The 24928-nt window shown below is 41.5% G+C and overlaps 1 pseudogene; it reads left to right on the top strand.

Moving 5' to 3' along the window:
- The first annotated feature begins 4380 nt into the window (after positions 1-4380).
- On the top strand, positions 4381-8051 carry LOC119287342 (annotated as a pseudogene).
- The last annotated feature ends 16877 nt before the right edge of the window (positions 8052-24928 follow it).

Here is a 24928-nt window from a genome sequence, read left to right as displayed (position 1 = left end):
AAAATGTTGTATATGTAGATCTTCAGCAAGTGCTAATGCTTCGCGACACGCAATCGCTTCAAGTGTGGCCGGATCGACGACTCCCTCTATGACTAGGGCGGAGCTGCCCAAGAAATTCCCTTCCCTATCTCTGCAAACTGCAGCTGCTGATCCTCCTCTTCTTCCTTGAACTCCCCCGTCCACATGGATCTTGCAGAAACCAGCAGGTGGCCTTTTTGGCTTCGTATTTGCTTGGCGAGATGTGGCAACCTAAGGTTGAGCGCTTGGTTTTGTGTTGATCAAAGATAGGTCTTTTAGGTACCTTTCAATAAAACTGTGGGTCGCTTGGGGACTCTGAAAAATAGCTTCATGTATTGCCTTCCGCCTAGCATGTCATATTGCCCAAAGTGTTACTGCCATGTCAACGAATTCTTCATGAGTTAACATCTCCATCAGCGTGAACAGCCACTGCTTGGCGTGAGGTTCGTTATTTGCTATGATTTTATGCGTGACCTCTGTATCAGCCAGCGCCCAAACACTTCTTGATGTTGTGCATTCTAATAGGGAGTGACGCCAAGAATCGCGTATCCCGTAGATACCACATAGTCTGGAGTCTGCCATATGACGATGTGCTCTCACATCGTTTGTTGGGAGCGACTGTTTTGAAAGTCTTCATAAAAACATCCGAATTTTACCTGGGACTTCTGTTTTCCACAACATTTTCCATGATTTTTCCTCTGCCCTTGCATCAGAAGGACCCGCAGCTCCTTCCAGCCATGCTTCCCGTCTTGCCCTTGTGGCCACTAGCATTTTGTACGCCGACTTGACCGAGAAAGATCCATGTTTCTCGTGGTGCCAAACCCAGAAATTATCTATGTTTCAGGTGCACAGAGGGATACCAAGAATCACTTGGGCATCCATAGGCAAGAATGTGGTTTGGATCAGCTGTCTGTTCCATGATGCCGTGGCGTGCGTAATGAGCTCCGAAACTCTCATTGTTGGGTTAAGAACACGGCAGCCATACGGTCTAAAGGACTCCTCTCTGGGTAGCCAATTATGATTCCAGATTTCAGTAGTTCCTCCGTTTCCAATCGTCCAAACCAGACCTTGTTTCAAGATGTCTCTCCCCTCAATGATTGGCCGCCAAATCTGGCTTGGGTGGTTACCCAACCGAGCCTGCAGAATATCCGAGTTTGTGTGGTATACACTCTTAAGCACTCTGGCGCTGAGTGATTTAGGAGCTTGAAGGAGACGCCAAGCTTGTTTAGCGAGCATTGCAAGGTTGAACAATTCGAAATCCGTGAACCCTAGACCCCCCATCCCCTTTGGTTGGGTCATTGCTTTCCACAAAACCCAATGAGGCTTTCTCTTCCCTTCTTTGCTCCCCCACCAAAATTTTCTTATCAACTTGTTAAGATGCTCACATAGGCCCGAGGTAATTTGAAGCAAGACATCGAAAAGACTGGGACTGATTGTGCTACTGATTTAACTAGGACTTCTTTACCTGCAGTGGACATAATGCGTTCAATCCATCCTTGCACCTTTCCCCAGAGCCGATCCTTCAAATACTTGAAAGAGCCATTCTTAGAGCTGCCAACATCAGACAACATCCCCAAGTACTTCTCGTTTAGGGTTTCGTTAGGGACGTTTAGTATCTCTTTGATTTCCTGCCTGATGGAATCTGGAACTCCCTTGCTGAAATAAATAGAGGATTTTGAGTAGTTGATACGTTGGCCTGTTGCCTGACAATATGTGTTCAGAACATGGTACACCTCATTAGCTCCACCACCGTTTGCCTTGAAGAACAGCAGGCTGTCATCAGTGAATAGTAGATGGTTTACAGGTGGCGCCGAAGGTGCTACCTGTAGGCCATGCAAATTGGATGACTCACTTTTTGATTTGAGAAGGCACGACAGGCCCTCTGCTGCTATCAAGAATAAGTATGGAGATATTGGGTCCCCTTGTCTGATCCCTCTGGAAGGTATGAACTGTTGAAGCTTCTTTTCATTGAATAACACTGAAAATTTCACAGTTGTCACAAGGCTCATCACTATTTTGACCCATCTCTCGGAGAAGCCCAATTTAAGCATTATTGCCTGTAGGTAGTCCCATTACACTCTATCATAGGCTTTCATCATATCAAGCTTTAGAGCACAGGATTGATGTTTCTTGGCCTTATTCCTCTTCATAAAATAAAGACACTCATAGGCTGTTATGATGTTGTCTGTTATTAGTCTGCCAGGAACAAAAGCTGACTGCTCCTCTGAAATAATATCAAGAAGGACTAACTTTAATCTGTTAGAAATAACTTTCGAGGCAATCTTGTACAACACATTGCAGAGACTGATAGGACGGAACTGAGAGAGAAGTGTGGGGTTTTTTACCATCGGGATGAGCACGAGAACTGTATCATTAATACACTCCGCCGATTCAGTACCTTCCACAATCCTCAAAACTGCCCTTGTGACATCATCGCCACAAATATCCCAATGACGCTGGAAAAAATGTGCTGGGTAACCATCTGGGCCGGGCGCTTTCACTGGGTACATTTGAAAGAGCGATGTTTTAACCTCTTTCTGACTATATGGAGCATTTAGCATATCATTCATAGCTTGTGTCACTTTCACCGGGACAATATCAAGTACCTGGCCCATGTCCTGGACCCCTTCTAAAGTATAGAGTTGCTGATAAAAATCATGAGTCATGTTTTCCATCTCCGTTGGGTCATCAGTCATCTGTCCAGAAGGGCGTTGGAGGGATTTTATTTGGTTTTTCCTCCTGCGCCGGCTCGCCCTTAGGTGGAAAAAATATGTATTCTTGTCGCCATGTTGGAGCCACTCTAGGCGAGCACATTGACGCCACAAGATTTCTTCTCTATGATAAAGTTCTGTCAGCCTGTCAACTAATTTAATTTCCAGGTGATTTGGACCGTAGCGATTTGGGGTAGGGCGTAACTCCTGTAATTCCTTCTGCATGCGTTGGATCTCGCGTCTTACATTCCCACCGCTAGCTGCATGTGCTTTTTTCACACCAGCCCAGCAGGCACATTACGTGCTTGCGCAGCCATGTGCACCGAGGCCCACGTACAATGGTGGCACACCAGTCCATGGCACCTGTGTATTTCAACTTACCGGCCAGCATATAAACGCAGGGAAACAGACCAGCACACATCGCGTCGCTACATTGCACGGCACCAGATTCCGGCCTCGTAGCTGGGCCACCAAAACGCCACTCTCCCAGTTTCACAATATATTGAAAATATACTCATATATTTGAAATAGTTAGCCCGCTCGTGCAGCAGGGCCGGGCCGGCAAAATCCGGGGACTTGTGCAAAACTAAAAAATGGGGCCCTATCTCAAAAAAAAAAGAACTAACAAGCAATTATAGTATATATATATATCGCAGAAAAAATTGTAATGTATATAATATAAAGTTTAACTCACCTAATTTTGGGTCATGTGATCTTTAACCGAGGATGTAAGAAGTAAGAATGAATCTCTAACAAGTAATGATCCCTGCCAATACTTAATTGCAAAATTAGGAATTAGGTATAGGAATCGAAGTTAATCGAAAAGAACTCACTAAGCTATTTGTAATCACCTGTAGCCACGAGCCCACGGCCGTCACCTCACGATTAGAGTTTTCAGTTTTCACGATCTTGAATTCCCGATCCCTTTAGGCTTTAGCGATCGAGATATTGATTACAGGCTTGATCGAGTACGAGCAGTCGAGGAAGAGTCGAGGAGATCATAAGAAGTTCCCGTTTCAGCGGTGGTCACTGTCGCGGTTTCAGCGCTCGTCGCTGCCGCCGTTTCAGCGCTAGAATCGAGAAGATCAGATCAGGCCGAGCAGATCCCGTTTCAGCGGAGCGCTGGTCGCTGTCGCTTGTTTTTCTTTTTTCTTTGGGAGAAAAACGCAGTCGCTCGATGCCTCGATGGATGCCGTCCGCTTGTCGCTTCGCTTCGACTCCAGCCCAGAGCGGCAGTTGCAAAGCTGGCGTGGAGGTTTTCGTCCGCTCCCACGGGGCATCTCCTGGACGTGGGGTGCATGTTCGAGCAGTGTCGCTCGGGCCAAGCTTCGATAGCTCCGCGCCGTGTTGTGATGCTTGCCGCACCATTTGGCAGCCGGCGAGTTAGCTGATAACTTCCATGGAATGGTCTCGACACGTCTGGCTAGTTGCAAAGCTGGTGTAGAGGTTTTCGTCCGCTTCGATCGGGTAAATTATTGGGCGTGCGGTGCATGTTCGTTCGAGTCGTGTCTCTCCACTCCGCAGTCTGTTGCTACGCTCGCCGTGCCGTGCGCCCGCCGGCAATGGTTGATCGATGCGCTTGTGACCCAGGAAAGGATAAGGTTCTGCAGAAATCCCATATAAATTCACCGCTACTCCCGCTGTTCACACACACACACACACACACACACACACACACACACACACACACACACGAGTAAACAATCAGCCCAGCCACCTAGCTCAATGGCCGCTCTATCCATCTCTGCCTTTAGTTCCATCTTCACACTCGCACTACTCTCTGCCGTCTCGGCATCTTCTCCTAGTCCGTCCACCGGCAATGGCAGTGACACCGACCTCGCAGCGCTGCTGGCTTTCAAAGCAAAACTAGCCGACCCACTCCGCATTCTCGCCGTCAATTGGACCATCAACACATCTTTCTGCCACTGGGTCGGCGTTTCGTGCAGCCGACGCAGGCAACGTGTCACTGCTTTATCATTGTCTGACATGCCTATTGATGGGCCTGTGGCACCTCATGTCGGTAACCTCTCTTTCCTCTCCCTCCTCAACCTCGCCAATGCTAATCTCACGGGCTCCATCCCAGCTGAACTTGGTAGGCTACGTCGTCTTACTTATCTCCGGATTAGGGGAAATAGCATGTCAAATGCCTTGCCTACTGCCTTAGGGAATCTCACAAGGCTCGAGTTCCTTAGTCTAGCTTTTAACCAACTCTCGGGCCAGATCCCTCCTGAGATGCTGCTGCGCATGCACAACCTTAAAAAAATAGTTCTATTCAAAAATGAATTGACTGGCCAAATACCACCGTTTTTGTTCAACAACACACCTTCCTTGACAGTCATTGATCTTGCAAATAACAGCCTGTCGGGTCCTATACCGCATGGTGTTGCATCCCTATCCATGCTTGAGTTCTTTGGTGTACAGATGAATCAACTCTCCGGCCTAGTGCCACTAGCCATGTACAACAAGTCTAGGCTACAAACCATTATACTCACTGGAAATGGTAACTTGACAGGAATGTTTCCGAGGAATCAAAGTTTCAGCCTCCCAATGTTGCAAATTTTTTCGCTAGATGATAATAATTTTTTTGGCCATTTCCCAGCAGGGCTTGCATCATCCCAGTACCTACAGATACTTGATTTGGGTGGAAACTCTTTTGTGGATATTGTCCCAACATGGTTATCCAAATTGCCTAACCTTCAACAACTTTTCTTAGGTTTTAGTAATCTTATTGGCTCGATTCCAGCCTTTCTTAGCAACCTCACCAGTCTTACTGATCTCGATATCTCCAACGGCAACCTCGTAGGAGAGATTCCACCAGAATTAAGTCTTATACATGAACTCTCGTATTTGTATCTTGGAGGTAATCAATTGACAGGTGAAATTCCAGCTTCTCTTGGCAACTTTTCCAAATTGCAATTCCTGTCTTTGGGACATAATCAATTGTTGGGTCATGTACCAACAACACTTGGAGAAAATGAATATCTGGACGTCCTTGATTTATCAAACAACAATTTAGATGGGAATCTAGACTTCTTATCATCTCTTTCCAGGTGTAGGCAACTCCAACTCCTTGTGCTACAATATAATTCTTTCACGGGCATCCTCCATGACCATGTTGGAAACCTCAGTTCACAGTTAATCACTTTCATTGTGGATGATAACAAGTTAACTGGTGGAATTCCGGCAACAATTTCGAACATAAGCAAGCTTCAGTGGATGGATCTTAGTAACAACCTATTCACTGAGCCAATACCAGAATCCATCGCTATGTTGGAAAACCTTGTATGGCTTGATATCTCTCACAATGAAATGTTAGGCCATATCCCAACACAAATGGGTATGCTTGGGAGTATACAACGTTTGTTTCTCCAGGAAAACAATTTTTTAGGTTCCATACCAAACAGCATTGGTAATCTTAGTTCGCTAGAATACATCGATTTGTCTAGTAACCAGTTAAGCCACACAATACCCACGAGCTTTTTCCACCTAGATAAACTTATCCAACTAAATCTTTCTCACAACTCCTTTGCTGGTGCACTACCAGTCGATGTTTCTGGTTTAATACAAACAAATTACATTGACATTTCTTCGAACTTCTTGACAGGAAGCATTCCTGATACATTCAGACAACTTAATATGTTGACCGACCTAAATTTTTCACATAACTCCTTCACGGGCTCAATTCCATGACCCCTTGAAAAGCTAAAAAGTTTAGCATCATTGGACCTCTCATTTAACAATCTTTCTGGCACTATTCCCATGTTCCTTGCCAACTTTACCTACTTGATTACCTTGAACCTCTCATTCAATAGTCTAGAAGGCCAAATACCCGAGGGGGGTGTCTTCTCTAACCTCAGCTCACAGTCTTTGATTGGAAATAGTGGGCTATGTGGGGCCCCACGCCTCAGATTTCCACCATGCCTCAACAAATCCCACTCAAGTAATACACACTTGCTACGGTTTGTACTTCCAACACTCACACTAGCCTTTGGTGCCATTGCCATTTCTTTATACCTATGGACTAGAGTGAAACTTAAGAAGAGAGATGACATAGCTTCTATTGATGCAAATGATGTCATAGGCCATCAGATAGTCTCCTATCACGAGCTCATTCGTGCCACCAATAATTTTAGTGAAGATAACATCTTGGGGTCCGGAAGCTTTGGAAAAGTGTTCAAGGGCCAACTGGGCAATGGTTTGATGGTCGCGATAAAAGTCATTGACATGCAAGCTGAGGAGTCCATTCAAAGTTTTGATGTTGAGTGTCAAGTGCTTCGCATGGTGCGACACCGCAACCTAATAAAGATACTCAACACATGTTCCAACCTTGACTTTAGAGCACTAGTGCTTCAATGCATGGCGAATGGCAACTTAGATATGCTTCTACACCAGTCTCATAATAGAAGTCGTTTAGGGTTTCTTGAGAGACTCGTCATCATGCTCGATGTGTCAATGGCAATGAATTACCTTCACCATGAGCACCACGAGATGATATTACACTGTGATCTGAAACCTAGCAATGTGTTGTTTGACGAGGAGATGATAGCGCATGTGTCGGACTTTGGAATTGCAAGGTTGCTTCTAGATGAAAACTCCATTATAAGTGCGAGCATGCCTGGAACAATTGGGTACATGGCACCAGGTACTTAGCTTGCTCTTGTCATATTTTCAACCAAGTACTTGTAAATCCATTGATAAAATAAAGGTCTTTTCTCAAAATAACATGAACAAGCAACTATACCTAATTTATGTTTATCTTTTCCTTGAATAGAGTATGGGTCACTTGGAAAAGCATCGCGAAAGAGCGATGTGTTCAGTTATGGAGTCATGATCCTCGAAGTCTTCACCGGCAAGAGACCCACCCATGCCACATTCGGCGCCCAACTAACCCTTAGGCAGTGGGTTCATCAGGCATTTCCTGCGGATCTTGTCCAGGTCATTGATGGGCAGCTACTGCAAGGCTCATCTCTTTCTAGTTGTGTCTTGGACAATGATTTTCTTGTGTCGGTATTTGAGCTAGGTTTGCGTTGTACCAGTGACTCGCCCGAACAGAGGATGACAATGCATGATGTGGTCATGACGTTGAAGAAGATCAAAGACGAGTACACCAAACAGGCACCAGTAATGTCGCATAGTGATGCTATATGATCGCCTTGGATGCTTCCATCTCATCTCTATCTATGTATAGATGTATCTATTGTTTAGCACTTAGGCCAGCAACATGCCTAGTAGGATGAACGTGGCTGAATCAAGCATTAGTAGGTCATAATGTACACCTGTCATATATAGCTATTTGATAAAGCTTTTCTTCTTTCCGAGTAAGAGTGGCATTCTCAATAAGTGAGATCTTAGCTCCAAATAAAGAACATGAAACAACATGAGTAATCATGTCTCATAGGTCAGCATATATAGCTCGAATGCAAATCTAAGAAATTTTGTGTAGATGCAGATGCATCAACATGCCTCCATTAATTTTACCTTGACATCTCTAACCTGATTGCTCATAGTTACAATATATAAATACTTTGTCCTTGTATACTCTGAAAATTGTACCCCCCATGAAAATGAATGAGTGTTAGATTGTAATCCTACATGTCCTATTATTCTTGGTAGACCTTTTCTTAGAACGATTGGTGCAATTATTGATATGAAAGAAGGAAACATTAGATTTCAATTTCCATTAAAAAAGGGCATGGAACACTTTCCAAGAAAAAAAATAAGTTGCCACATGAATCTATTATGAGGGTCACTTATGAATTGCATACCAAAGATGAGAATACCTAGATCTATGTTTTATGCCTAGCTAGGGGCGTTAAACAATAGCGCTTGTTGGGAGGCAACCCAATTTTATTTTTATGTTTTATGTTTTTGGTTCAGTTTTTCAAAATATACACATTATTACCTCTGTATTAATTGTGTTTTGGTGTTTTGATTAGTGTTTGAGCCAAGTAAGACCTTTGGGATGGTCTATGGTGATAGTTGATTTGATCTTGCTGAAAAATAGAAACTTTTGCGCTCATTGCCAGAATTTTAAAAAATCATAGAAACGTGCTTTTGATCTGATTTTTCTACACAAGATTGATACACAAATTTTCCAGGTTGTCCTAATGTTTGAGAATTTTTGGAGTTACAGAAGTATACGAAGTTTCTAGATTACTACATCTTTTCTGTTTTTGACAAATTCTATTTTCTTTGTTTACTTTGCATATTTTGATGAATCTATGTGTAGTATCGGGGGGTATGAACCATGGAGAAGTTGTAATACAGTAGATACTAGTAAGCATGCACGTGCAATGCACGACTGATTAGCATGTTGTTTTATATCCTAATTGAGCTTCTTGACGCCAGTGTTTCCAACCATGGAGCGACATTAATTTTTCCTAGCTGTATCTGATACCATGCAGAATGGACACCGCAAAAATCGAACCAAGAAAAGCAACATAGAAAGAAGACTTACAAGGATACAAACCCATACTTCACAAGATAGCCAAGGCAGCCGGAGCCGAGGTGTAAGGTGGATGTGCTTCTTCGGCCTCCTTCAATAACCCAGTCGCACTCATTTGCTAGATATACTTAGCTGCACCAGATGATACAAATACATGGACTAAAGGGGTTAGTCTAATTAATTAGTAGGGACAAACCCAAGCAGATATAGCCGAGTTATATCCAGACGCTGGGCAGTGATGCTTATTGTAGATCTTTTATATGATAAAAGCACATGTTTTCTCAAAGATAAATGAATGAACATACTTCCATTTATCATAATGGTTGTTCAGATTAGCAACCCCAAAGCCTTTACAAATCCTCATAATGAGAAACAACATTGACTAATTCTTTATGGAAACAGCTGACCAACAAAAAAAAGTTTTGAAGATAAAAATGTTCACAACATGATGCTCGTCCCTCTCAGAGCCGACACCAAGAAGCAAATTAGTTTTTATACACAGCTTGTTGATGCCCCATTAGACGCCAATACTACATCAGGCTTAGAGCTGCTATACCTTCTGTCTTCAACAAGTCAAAAACTTACTGCGTGAGAGAAAAAAATAACTTAGATTTTTCAAAAGTATAGATAATGAATAGGCAAGAGCAGATAGGAAATAATCACCTGGGTGAGTCTGCTCATAGCTTAAGATGGTATGGGCATTAGTTAATGACTTAATGACAATCTAAATATTCGATAGCAGTGAAAGAGGAGGTACAAAATACATTAAGATGCGGTCAATGAGCTGATACCTGCGTTTCAAAAAACGGTAATATTCTTGGGCTGCTGTACTCTTTATTGATGGTGCCCAAAAGAACAAGGTAATACAAAAATCACAGTAGAGATATACGTTGCTCTCTGCCTAAGCCTGCTAGGGATGATGTATGCAACATATTTCATATAGGGAAGTGGAAAACGGTAGAAATCTCCCACGTACATCTTGAAGAAAAAGATGTTGCCTATTCCCGCAAAAAAAATGTTGCCAAGATAGAATGTTTTGCATGGCAAATCCAATACGTAAACTGCAAGCAAACAATGAAATGAGTTTGGTAATAATATCAAATTTGTATCCAGTCACCAAATGCAGAAAGAAAATCAAACGCTTCTGACAATGTTCATCGTTCAATTGAGTCTCGTATTGCGTGGCCGCTCGCCTCGGAAAGAAGATTAGCAGCAAGAAAGGACCGAAGGTGCAGATATGTCACTGTGCGAGAGAGAAAAATATTAGAGAGAGACAGAAAAAATGTACCTAGAGGTTGCATTCGTATTCGACTGGTTTTGGGGTGGATTATTGCTACGCGTGTTCCAGAACATGAATGGTTGCGCCGTCCCTTCTCCATTGGATGCATGCAGCTGATCACCAGCACTAACAGACGATTGACGATGGAGGCCGCCCGCCGGCGAGGGGAGGAGCACCTACCCACAAACAGTAGGAACGAAACGGCAGAATCGACAGCCAACGACATCAATTCATCGGGAAAGAACCATGACCTAGGATAGGAGACGGCGAGCAAGGGCAAAGAAAGGTAGACTTGGAGGCCTGGAGGGCCAGAGAGTCGCGCGGGGAGGAGATACAGCGGGCGGAGCAGCATAAGGGATGGCGGCGGCGGTGAAACCCTATCGCTCGTGCGCTCAGAGGTGTCATTTTCCTCGAATAGTGACGTGAACAGTAGATCCGTGATTTTTTCACAATGTAACGTGAATAGAAGGCCCATAATTTTAGCACTCCTCCAGTCAGGTTTATTAGTCTGTTTGTGATCCTCGGATAATCCGAGAATACAAACCGTCCGCGTAATTAATTAGCCCTTAATCACATGCATCCGCCTTGCTCTTTCCTAGTGCGTGCCCCATGTGCTTCATTATATCTTCTCTCCATCCAATCTTTCCTCTCTTTTTTTGCGTGGTACGTAATCATCCCTTTTAATTCGTCATTAATATCTGAGCAGACCGAACCAATCCATGATAATGTCGCTGCATGCAGGCCACAAATCACGTGAATCAATTTATTCCTTTATTTTCTGGTCGCGCGATATATGGCAAGCTTGCGGACGCGGTGGTTTTTAGCCTGGCGGAGTACGGTGTGCCTAGGTAAGTTGCTAAGCATACACCAGATCGTGATTAGATTAATGATGGCTGTAGAGTGAGTCGTCTGGGATAAATCCTATGGTGGTAATGTGTCCACGGATGTTTTCTTGGGTGCGCGTAGAAAAGATAATGTTTGATTGTTTATTAGTAGTAGAGATAACACCAATATAAATTAAGAATGAGTTCACGACAGTACCTGAAGTGGTGATTTATTTTATTATACTAACGGAGCTTATGAGTTTTCTGTTGAGTTTTCTGTTGTGAAGTTTTCAAGTTTTGGGTAAAGATTTGATGGACAACGGAATAAGGAGTGGCAAGATCCTAAGCTTGGGGATGCCCAATGCACCCCCAAGGTAATATTCAAGGACAAGCAAGCATTTATGCTTGGGGATGCCCTGGATGGCATCCCCTCTTTTGTCTTCAATTCATCGGTAAATTTACTTGGGGCTATATTTTCATTCACCACATGATATGTGTTTTGCTTAGAGCGTCTTGTATGATATGAGTCTTTGGTTTATTTTCTTTTTAGTTTACCACAATCATCCTTGTTGTACACACCTTTTGAGAGGGACACACATTAATCGTGAATTTATTAGAATACTCTATGTGCTTCACTTATATCTTTTGAGCTAGGCAGTTTGCTCTAGTGCTTCACTTATATCTTTTTAGAGCACGGCGGTGGTTTTATTTTATTTTATTGATAAAATCTCATGGTTAACTTATATTATTTTGAGAGTCTTAAACAACATGGTAATTAGCTTAGGTTATGAATTTAGTCCTCATATGATGGGCATCTAAGAGGGATATAATAAAAACTTTCATATAAAGAGCATTGAATAGATGAGAAGTTTGATTCCTTGCATTTGTTTTGAGATATAGAGATGATGATATTAGAGTCATGCTAGTGAGTAATTGTGGATTGGTAGAAATACTTATGTTAAAGTTTGTGATTCCCTGGTTTGAGGATTTCAAGGAATCTCTAAGGCAATGCCATTTGAACCGGAATCATCATCCTCTGCACCAGCCTCATGGCAAAAGGTGCCAAGGTAACTGAATGCTACCTATCTGAGTCCAGTGATGATGAATCTGGTGATGAATTTGGGCCCAGCTATACCAAACTTGCTTCTCTTGCCACTAAAGAACAAAGAGCTTTGCAAAAGGCTCAAAATATGCTAGACAAAAGAGATGATTTGTTGGGTGAAGAAATGGATCGCACTCAAACCTTGACTGATAATCTTCAAAGACTTCAGTCCAAGTTTGATAACCTTCAGAGTCATCATAACACTCTCTTATCTGATCATGAGAAGCTTTCTTATGAATATTTTCAAGGAAAGCAAGATCTTGAGAATCTAAGGGAGAGTTATGAAGATCTTCAGAAAGAATGTGATTCATTGCTTGCTTAGCAGATAAGTGCTGCTCAGGAAGAATTCATTCCACCATGTTTGAAGTGCATTGAACGTGAATCTGCTAATTCTTCACCTGAAAGTTCAAATGCTTCTATTGCTGTAATTTCTTCATCTGTCTCTGCTATCACTAATTCCTCATCTGAGGATGCTGCTAGTATCATTGACAATGCAGGGCTGAAGGACTTGTATATGGCAGGCATGTACAAAAGCCTCAAAGGGCATCAGGCTCTTTGCGATGTGCTTAAAAAGCAGATCCTCAACAGGAACCCTCGAAAAGAGGGCATTGCCTTTGAGAGGAAACTCAATGCTGATGGAACATACTGGAAGCCTGAGCAGTACCCCAAAACCTCATGGGTTGCTGCAAAGGGACCTCCAGTAGATCCATCCATTTTATCTGGCTTTACATGTGAATCTCCTCATTCTTGTGATGAGTCATTTGACTCCAACTATAAGCTGTTCAAAAATCAGAATGGTGAAGTATTTGCTAGATATGTTGGCACTAAGTGCAGGAACGGTTCCCCTATGAAGAAAATCCGGGTTCCCAAAAAGTTCCTTGAAAGTCTTCAGGTGAATGTCATCATGACACCACCTGTGAAGAATAGGAACCCCAGATCAAATTCTTCATATGGACCAAAGTCTTCATACGGATCCAAGTCCTCATACGGACCGAATTCCTCACGTGGATCAAATTCCTCAAATGGATCAAAGTCCTCATATGAACATCATCGTCCTAACACTTCTGTTTTGCAGGGAAGATTTAAGGGCTATGAATATGTGCATTATTCTTCAAATCATTATGTTCATAAGTCCTCAAAGAATTTCTCTGCTTATTCATATGCTTACCCTAACTCCTCTTATGTGAAACGAAGCGGACTGGCTTATATGCCACCTTTCTCTTATGGAGCTCGCAGAGTGATGAACTCGTTGCCAACCTCTCCACATGTGGGTGGTGAAGAAAAAGAACTAATCTCTTATGCAAGGTCAGGTCTGCAGACGAACTTAAACATCTGAAGAATTTTCTGGAGACCTGAAATATGCTTGAAAGGACGCAAGCTAATCATGAAGAAATGAATTTTCATTTCTCACATCCTCATACCGTTTATCTGTTTTATTGTGTGATGAAATTGATCTGATTAATTTGATATCATATTCTTCATTGATTAAGTATATCAGTTCGTAAGCTGCAGTAATTCATCTGCACGATGATCAACCCAAAGCCACTGAGTGGGTCCTCGATAGTGGATGTACAAATCACATGACTAGTGACAAGAACTTATTGATGGATGCTCCCTGATCTCCATCGCATCTGAAGCATATCACCTACGCTGACAAAGGCAAAAGCAAGGTATTGGGTCTAGGTAAGGTTGCGATCTCAAAGGATCGACACATGGACAAATTCATGCTTGTCGAGTCCTTAGGATTCAACCTCATGTCAGTCTCAATGCTTTGTGATCTTGATACGGTTGTTATCTTTGGCAAGTATCATTGTGTTGTGATCATGGAAGCTAACCATTCCAAAGTCTTCAAAGGCTTTAGGAGAGAAGATCTGTATATTATTGATTTCTCCACAGGACCACAACCTGCTATGTGTCTTCTTGCAAAAGCTTTAGGAGGCTGGCTATGGCATCGACGACTTGGTCATGCTGGCATTAGGAACTTGCACACGCTCCCGAAGAAGAAGCACGTCATTGGCATTGAGAATGTCAAATTCCTCAAGGATCACCTGTGCGGAGCCTGTATAGCTGGAAAGATGACCAAGGGCAAACATCCCGCAAAGACTATCATGACTACCACTCGTTCATTTGAATTGCTTCACATGGATCTCTTTGGTCCTAATCATTATTCTGCATTCACTAATGAAACATCTCTATATGGCTTTGTTATTGTTGATGATTACTCTCGTTACACATGGGTGCATATCATCACTTACAAACATGAAGTGCGGGAAGTCTTCAAACGATTTTCCTCGAGGGCTTCAACCAACTTTGGTGTGAAGATCAAGCACATCAGAAGTGACAATGGAACTGAGTTCAAGAATACTGGTCTTCATGACTATCTTGATGAACTTGCTATTACTCATGAGTTATCTGCTCCTCATACTCCTCAGCAGAATGACGTCGTGGAGCGCAAGAACCGGAGTCTTGTTGAGATGGCTCGCACTATGCTTGATGAATACAAGACGCCTTGTCACTTCTGTATTGAGGCAATTGATACTGCGTGCCACATCATCAATAGGGTATATCTTCACAAATTCTTCAAAAAGATAGCATATGAACTCCTCACTGACAAGAAACCCAATGTGAGTTATTTCAAAGCCTTCGGTGCTAAATGTTGGATTAGAGATCCTCGTCACAATTCTAAATTTGCACCGAAAGCACATGAAGGTTTTATGCCTGGTTACGGAAAGGACTCGCACACCTACAGGGTCTTCAACAACATTCACCAAAAGGTTGTTGAAACTGTAGATGTGTGGTTCGATGAAACTAATGGCTCGCAAAGAGAGCACCTACCTCCTTTGCTAGATGAAAAGTCACCTGAGGAAACTATCAAGTTCAAGGCTACTGAGGATGTCATTCTGATTGAAGAATCTGCTGAACCAGATCATGAAGAACATCATGCTGGTGCACCTGAAGAAAATGGTTCTGCAGAAAATGAGCAAATTCCTCGTCGTCAACCTGCTCATCCTCGCGTCGCAAATGAAGCGCAAATTGAGAAAATCATCTGCGACATCAATGCACCAGGTCCTCTCACACGCTCAAAGGCTTCACATTTGTGTAAATTTTGTGGGCACTTTGCTTTCATCTCTATCAGAGAGCCCCCCAAAGTAGATGAGGCATTTCTGGAGCCTGAGTGGATTTAAGCTATGCAAGAGGAATTACATCAGTTCGAGCTCAACCATGTCTGGTAACTTGTCAAGCGACCAGACCCTCGCAAGCACAATATCATCGGCACCAAATGGATCTACTACAACAAGCAAGATGAAAATGTCCTTGTGGTGAGGAATAAGGCACGGCTTGTAGCGCAAGGCTACACACAGGTTGAAGGAATTGATTTCGATGAAACTTTTGCACCTGCTGCTAGACTTGAGGCTATTCGCATATTACTTGCTTATGCTAACTATCACAATATCATCTTATATCAAATGGATGTGAAAAGTGCATTCCTCAATGGTAAGCTTAAGGAAGAAGTATATGTTGCTCAACCCCCAGGTTTTGAAGATCCAAAGCATCCTGGCAAAGTCTTCAGACTCGATAAGGCCCTCTATGGCGTCAAGTAGGCCCCTCGGGCGTGGTATGATACTTTGAAGGAATTCCTCATGAAGAAAGGCTTCAAACCCAGTTCACTTGAGCCAACTCTTTTCACCAAAACCTATGATGATGAATTATTCGTGTGCCAAATATATGTTGATGATATCATCTTTGGCTGTACTGACCAACGTTACAGTGATGAATTTGCCTATATGATGAGTGAAGAATATCAAATGTCTATGATGGGAGAAATGAAATTCTTCTTAGGTCTTCAGATATGACAATAGTGCAATAGCATCTTCATATCTCAGGAGAAATACCTCAAGGATGTATTGAGAAAATTCGGCATGCAAGATTACAAAGGCGTAAAAATCACTATGCCCACAAGTGGCCATCTATGCATTGATGAAAATGGTATTGACTTCGATCAAAAGGTATACCGCCCCATGATTGGCTCTTTATTGTATCAGTGTGCATCTAGGCCAGATATTATGCTTAGTGTTTGCATGTGTGCCCGCTTTCAAGCTACACCAAAGGAATCACACCATAAGGCTGTGAAGCATATTCTTCGATATCTAGCTCACACTCCAACACTTGGATTATGGTATCCCAAGGGCTCGGCTTTTGATCTCATTGGATATTCAGACTCTGACTATGCTGGTGACCGTGTGGACTGCAAGTCAACATCAGGCACATGCCATTTCCTCGGACGATCCTTGGTATGTTGGTCCTCGAAGAAACAGAACTGCGTATCACTTTCTACTGCTGAAGCTGAGTACATTGCTGCTGGTTCGTGCTATGCTCAATTGCTATGGATGAAGCAAACCCTCAAGGACTATGGCATCAATGTGAAGAATGTGCCTCTTTACTGTGACAATGAGAGTGCCATCAAAATTGCTCATAACCAAGTTCAGCACTCGAAGACAAAGCACATTCAGATTCGTCATCATTTTCTTCGTGATCATGTGTTGAAGGGTGACATCTCTATCGAGCACGTGAAGACTGAAGAACAACTAGCCGATATCTTCACAAAGCCATTGGATGAGAAGAGATTTAGCAAGTTGCAGTGTGAGCTAAATATCTTAGAATCTTTGATTGTCCTTTGAAAAGGACACACATCCTAACACTTATGCAAAATTGATGACTTAGATGTGCAACACATAAAGTAACGTTTTTTTTTCAATCAATGAAGACTAACCCTCTAAGTGTGAAGAAATTAACGAAGAATTTGATTTTCAAAGCCCTACGGCAATTGTACGTGGTGTCTGAAATCATCATTCTTATACGGTGGGTCACGCCACCAACAAAAGTTGAAAATCTTCAATTCGAGCTTTTCTTCAGTTTTTTGAAATTCCTCCGTTGTTCAATTTCTTTAACTTTGCATAGTCTTCACTCTTTCCGTCGTTGTTCTTCATTAACTATATATATATATATATATATATATATATATATATATATATATATATATATATATATATATATTTGAGTTTTAGTCCTCTACAACATCCACTTATTGCTAAATCTTCAAGTTGCCTTTTCTGTTAAGTGAATATGATCGGACCCTTCCCCCTCTATGCTAAACTCAACCCAATATGTTCACAAAATTCTTCATGTGCATTCTATTTGAAACCGTTCTAAATCTTCACTGTGTCCTTGTCAGCTGAAGAATTTGCAAACGAAACGTTAAAATATTCTAATTTGAATTTTTGGCTTTTGCCTCCCAACAGTTCCACATCCCACGATAGGATTTATCTATTCACCCATGATCTCAAATGATCTCCACCACTCTATACGTGGGTGACACATGTCGCTAGGATGAGAAGGGCCAGGGGCACGTTCGTCCATTTTCCTACGGCGAGCAGTTTTTCACCTCGGCTATATATACCCCTCACCCTCCTCAGACTGGATTTACCTTGCTCGACCTCACTTCCCCTCGCTCGAGCTTCCTGACCTAGCGCCGCCGCTACTTCCATCATCGTCGATGAGGAAGAGCTTCACTGTCTCGACCTCATTGCCGTCGTACTCACGCTAGCCGCAGATTTCTTCTCTCCGCTGCCGCCGTAGCTGTCTTCCTCAGCCAAGTTAGGGCGTGGAAGATCTGGACTGACGAATTTCCAAATCTCAAACTCTCAGTTCATTGTGTTCTTCTTCAAGGGTAATTAAAAGTTACTTTTACTTCCCTTATTGATTCTGATGATTTCTACAAAATCTTCAAAAGGTGTTTATTCTTAAATTTCCACACTCTAAACACCTTACACAAGCATCTTTTCTTGATCTGTTTCTCTAAGCTATATTTTTCTTCAAGATTCCTCAGTTGTGTGGATTTTCAATCTATAGAACTCTCGAACCTAAGTCAAAAGCGCTTAGTGAAATTCCTCAAGACACCACTAGTCAAATTCCGCAAACTTGTTCTTTTTGCAAAAACTTCTGAGAACGCATATGACCTCTCCAAGTTCTTTGCACCTATACTCTGTTCACAGGTACACATGTCCACTGCTGAATCACTAGGTTCTCATCAACTTAACTCATTTGCAGCATTCTCGAACGTATATACCTCTTCAGAGAACTCAATTGTTCAAAATCCTCAGCTGAAGAAAATGGCAGATGGCAAGAAACCTCAGAAGGGAGGCAAGAAACTGGAAGTTAACATAGCATTTGAGATCCTTGATGACATTTATGAGAAATATTGCACTCCTGATGAAGCCAAACATGGCAAGGAGAACAAGAATCAGCGCAAGGTGCGCATACAAAGGATTGAACGGAGATGGGCACGGGAATGGAGGGAGTACAGATATGTCACTCCAAAGTACATGAAGAAATTCACTCTCCACCCTCCTTGCCCAAGACCTCCACTGGCACCTGGCCAAATAGCTGATCCCACCAGCCTCAACCGCGGTAAGGACTATCTTGATGAATGGGCTAAACGGCAAATACCTCACGCTGCTCCAGTTCCTCCTGTTGCAAAGTCCTTAGTTGCTTCGACAAAGTCCTCAACACATGTGCATCTCGCCTTGTGTCAAAGGACCACAGGCATCTCAATTTCCTTAGGAGCCTCTGCAAGTTCTTCTGCTCCTCCACAGTCCTCAATAGTCCCCACTTTGCTGAAGACCAAGGCCACAGCTAGACGAGGCACTAGACCAAGTCCTCACAAGAAGCAGGTTGCCTTCCAAGTACCGTCTAGTGAAGACGAAGATGATGATGAAGAACTCGCTGAAATGATCAGTGACAGGCAACAAAGGGCCACTAGAGCCAAAGGCAGTAATGTGCCATTGACGCTGGATCCAAAGTTGATCCTAGACGTCATCGCCATATGGCATAAGGACCCCAACACTCCTTTGCCTGAGATGAACCTCACTCCTGGTCAAAGTCATATGTTGACGGCCTTCATTGGTGAGGAAAAATGGAAATTTGAACAGGGGAGGAAGGTGAAGAAAGCTCAGTACAAGAAAGTGCGCTTTCTGAAGCAAAATGTTTCGAAGCTATCACTTGATGAACTTGTCGCTCTACAATCAGAAATCAAGAATCTTAGTGATAAATTTGATCGATACTATGCTGATTGGCTTGGAGCCAAAGTCAGATTCGTCAAGCTGACCAAGGGATTCACCACAAATGTTGCTGCCTCAACGCAACATGAAATTCCTCAGGTTGAAGCATCTCCCCAGCCCACTGAAGAGCATGCCAGCACCGTTGATGACAATCAGGCTGCTGATGAAACTGAAAGTACCAGGGCTGATGAAGCTATTCCAGCTGCTGATGAAACTGCCAGGGCAACCACTAGTGTTGCGCTTGAAAAACAAGCCAGGCCAGCTAAAGCATCTGTCGCTGCGGCTGAAGACACTGAACAAGCCAGGGCAACTGCATCAGTTGTGCCTGAAGAAAATGAACCAATTTCCTCTGCTCCTCCTGTACCAACGCCAAGTCATGTTCTTCCTTCTGCATTAGAAGCGAAGAAAACCAAAGGTGCGGAGCGAGTAGCAGTGAAGAAAAGGAAAGCATCCATTGCCTCAGAGTCTTCAGCACCAAAGAAAGTGAAGACTTTGAGGAGCTCTTTCGAAAATCCAATTGATGTATTCCTGTTTCTAGTATGCCATCAAAGGAGATCGTTCCCTTTGGTGAGGATTATGAGATCCCAAGCGGATCAGATGAAGATGTTCCTTCTGCTGCTTCGTCAGAGCAGTTGGACGAAGAAATTGAAGTGGATGATATCCCTTCAACCCCACCGGTATCATCGCCCATGCCTCAGTTCACGGCTGAAGAGGCAGTTGTTGAAGAAATGGATGAAAAAGAAGAAGACATGGACATTGGGTGCATCACTCCAGTTTTGAATGATGACTATTGGGAAAGTCATCACCCCAATTCACCCATGTTCACCCCACTGCAACAGATTCCTTAGTCCCCAGTCCAAACTGAAGAAGTTCAAATGGGCTCTCATGAACCTCAAGCTTCACTTCTCACCATTCCTGAAGAAATTCCAGCCACTAATGCTGATGCTCATGCTGCTGAAGAAATTGAGACCCAGGCTGCCACTAAAGATATTGCTACTGAAATTCCTCAGCCTGCGGCTCCTGAGACTGTGATTCAAGAGGCTGTGAAGACATTGACTGATACTCCTCAGCCCAAGCCGAAGAATCCCTTCTCAAAGAAACAGAAGTTCAAACACTACAAGAAATATGTCAACTTGTGATCTTCTCTCAGTGACCCAGACTGAATTGGTCGTAAATCCATGGCCATTTCGCTTGGAAGGGCTCAAACCCTGAAATTGCCTTACACCAAATGGTCATAAAGCAGACAAGAGTGGTCGACGACCTTATTTCTACCTGATTACGACCAATATAAATGGTCATAAGGTTGTGAACGTGGATGCATTGGTACTTAAGGTGTCGCTCAAGGTGGGCTTGGGCCTCGATGGAACGAGGCCAACTCCTTTTAAAAAAATTGTGTGCCATGTAGGCCTCAGCCCATCCAGGAAGAAATGTGGGGTGCCCTCATATTACTAAAAAAACATATATTCGGCCCAACGAAAATGGGAACATATCAAGTTTTTCATTATTAACATTTGGTAAGGATGGTCAGTTATTTGAAAAAAAAATGTTTTCATTATTGTCTAAAAAACAAGTTTTTCATTGTATAACTCTAAAAAGGTTTTTCCTTATAGAAAAATCTCGAAACTAATAAAAACATATAGAATTATAAGAATAGGAAAATAATGAACTCCTTCGTGAATCTTGCTATATGGTTTAGCAATTAGAAAACTAAATGTGTAATTCAAAAAATGTTAATATTAATACGTATTTAAAAAAAATATAATCATGTGTTTAAAAAACTAAATGTGTGTATTTGAAAAGTTTCATGCATATAAAAAATGATAATCATAAATAATATTAGATATGTATAAAAAAAGTTTCATGTGTATGCAAAAATAGTCATCACTATGTATATATGAAAATTTTACTATATATATATGGAAAAGTAGATAACAAAACAAGATTTTCTAAAAATGTTAATCGTGTATTTAAATTTTTCTAACCAATATCAACAATGTTTTATATGTATACAAAAATGTACAATGTGTAAGGACAAATATAGACATCAAAACGTATGTATGAAAAGATGTTTTTTTGTTGGGAATATATGAAAATATGTTAATCATGTATTTAAAAAAAGTTAAACATATATAAACAATATGTACAATGTGTCTTAAAAAATGTAGACATGTATTCAAAATATTAGACATCAAAATATTTATTAAAAATATTAATGATTTAACTAAAAACCATTTAATATCTATAAAAAATGTTTCTAGTGTACACAAATTTGTTCATAAAATGTGGTCTAATATTCTTGAAAAATGGATAAGTTTTTTTACAAAAAATATTTGTTAGGTTCTTCACAAAAAAATGGAAAATGAATATGCGGAAATTTATCTTTTTCACGAGAGGTGGATCGAAAACTTTTTACACACAACCATTTGGTCAATTGTACATTAAATATGGTCTAGTATTTTAGAAATTTGATTTGGTCCAATTTGGCAACAAATATATGGTAGGTTCTACACAAAAAAAACCTCTTTTTGGGCACAAAAAAATGGAAAATTGATTTTTTTGTCCAAAGAAAATAAAAACTACCTTAGGAAATATTGTTATTCATTGCAAGATGCACCATTATGCACTATATGAGATCATTCGAACAAACTATGGCATGAAGGTTTTCCAATTTTTTGATTTTTTTATCTTTTCATGCCCATTGGGCGAAATTTTGTCTTTTTCACCAGAGGGGGATCAAAGGTTTTGACACCCAACCATTTGGTCAATTGTGCATTTAATATGGTTTAGTATTTTAAAAAATTTATTTGGTCCAATTTTGCGACAAATATATGTTAGGTCCTTCACAAAAAAAACTCATTTTGGGCACTCGAAAAATGAAAAATGATTTTTTTGTCCAAAGAAAATGGAAACCTCCTTAGCCAACATTGTTTTGCCATTCCAATATGCACGCTTGTACACAATATGAGATCATTTTAACAAACTATGCCATGAATGTGTGCATAAGATTGATCATTTGGCTTGAAAGTCATTGATCTCCACACATGATAGATCGTTTCTGAGAACACTTTTTTAAAATAATTATCGTATTACAATTTTATTATTTTTCCTGGTAACTTGGCCACATATAATGACACAATGCGAAGGTTTTCCAAATTTTTTTTTGAATTTTTTATGCTCGTTTCAAAATGCGGTCAAAATAGCGGGCTTGACCGTTTCTAGCTAGTGGTTGAATCTTGGAAATTTTTTGGTGTTTCTCTAATTAAATAGATACTTTTGTACCTTGAAATGATTTTTGGGAAAAATCAAGAGCAAACTATGAGGCAGCTACAGTTCAATTTTGACCCTCGTTTTCACGAGAGGTGTATCAAAACTTTTGACACCCCACCATTTGTCCTAGTATTTTAGAAAATTGATTTGGTCCAATTTTGCAACAAATATATTGTAGGCCTTCACAAAAAAACTCATTTTGGGCACTCGAAAAATGGAAAATCAATTTTTCGTCCAAAGAAAATGAAAACTTCCTTAGCCAACATTGTTTGTCATTCCAAGATGCACCCTTGTGCACAATATGAGATCATTTGAAGAAACTATGCCATGAATATGGCCATAAGATTGATCATTTGGCTTGAAAGTCATTGATCTTCATACATGATAGCTCGTTTCTGGAAACACTTTTTAAAAGTAATTACTGTATTACAAGTATATTATTTTTCCTGGTAACTCGGTCACATATAATGACACAATGTGAAGGTTTCCTAATTTTTTGATTTTTTTCTGAATTTTTAATGCTCGTTCCAAAATGCGATCAAAACGGCGGGCATGACCGTTCCTGTAGTGCTTGAATCTTGGATTTTTTTGGTGTTTATATGATTAAATAGATACTTATGTACCTAGAAATAATTTTTGGAACAAATAAAGAGCAAACTATGAGGCAGCTGCAGTTCAAATTTGACACGCTTCCAACCGAATCGGCGAAAATTTCTCTTTTTCACTTGAGCTGGATCATATCTTTTGACACCCAACCACTTGGTCATTTGGGCATTAAATATGGCCTAATATTTTAGAAAATTGATTTGATCCAATTTTGCAACAAATATATGATAGGCCCTTCCCAAAAAAACTCATTTTGGGCAATCGAAAAATGAAAATGAATTTTTCATCCAAGGGAAATGAAAACTCACTTAGGCAACATTGTTTGCCATTCCAAGATGCACCCTTGTACACAATATGAGATAATTTGAACAAACTATGTCATGAATGTGGCCATAAGATTGAGCATTTGGGTTGAAAGCCATGAATCTTCACACATGATAACTCATTTCTGAGAATACTTTTTTAAAGAATTGTTGTATCACAAGTTTATTATTTTTCCTGGTAACTTTGTCACATATAATGACACAATGCGAAGGTTTTCTATTTTTTTTTGAATTTTCATGCCCATTTCAAAATGCGATCAAAATGGCGGGCATGACCGTTCCTAGCTAGTGCTTGAATATTGGATTTTTTTGGTGTTTCTATTATTAAATAGATACCTATGTACCTAGAAATGATTTTTGGAAAAATAAAGAGCAAACCATAAGCAGCTGCAGTTCAAATTTGACCCACTAACTACTGATTCGGCAAACAATTGTCTTTTTCACGAGAGGTGGATCAAAGCTTTTGACACCCAACTATTTGTTCAATTCTACATTAAATATGGCCTAGTATTTTACAAAATGGAGTTGGTCCAATTTTGAAACAAATATATGGTAGCTCCTTCACAAAAAAACTTATTTTTGGCACTCGAAAAATGGAAAATTGATTTTTTGTGTTAAAAAAATAAAAAACTCCCTTTGTCAACATTGTTTGCCAATCCAAGATGTAAACTTGTGCAAAATATGGTATCATTTGAACAAATATTTGATAGTTATTTTACAAAAAAACTCATTTTGAACTCTTTAAATTATTTCCTGCGTTCTGATTGGTCAATAGACATATCACGCGGATCATGCTGAAACACCGTTAGATCTACGAGCATCCAACGACAGCCCTCACCCCCTCATCCTCTCACCCACGTAACCCTAACACAGCCGGCTCTCCTCTTCCTCGCGTCCCCTTCTCTCCCACAACCGCCAGCCCCTCGCTCCCTCCGATCCCCGCCGCCGCCGCCTCCCCGATCCACTTCTTTCCCTTTCCCCGATCACACCTCACTGCCTCTCGCACCTCGCCTGCAAGTCCCTCCGCCGTCGTCCCCTCTCGCACCTCGACTGCAAGTCCCTCCGCCGTCGCCCACTCTCGATCCCAGCCGGCGATGACCACCCCTCTCCGCCATAGCATGCCCTCCTCCTCCTACTCGAGTCAGATCCGGACACCCCAGCCTCGGATCCGAACGCACCCTCCCCTCCCCTCCACTCCTAGTCTCCGTCCCAGCTCGATCCCGAATTCCCCATTC

Source organism: Triticum dicoccoides, chromosome 4A (assembly GCF_002162155.2).
Source record: "Triticum dicoccoides isolate Atlit2015 ecotype Zavitan chromosome 4A, WEW_v2.0, whole genome shotgun sequence".
Taxonomy (NCBI): domain Eukaryota; kingdom Viridiplantae; phylum Streptophyta; class Magnoliopsida; order Poales; family Poaceae; genus Triticum; species Triticum dicoccoides.
The sequence above is the reverse complement of the archived record's forward strand: the minus strand, read 5'-3'. Positions and strand labels throughout refer to the sequence as shown.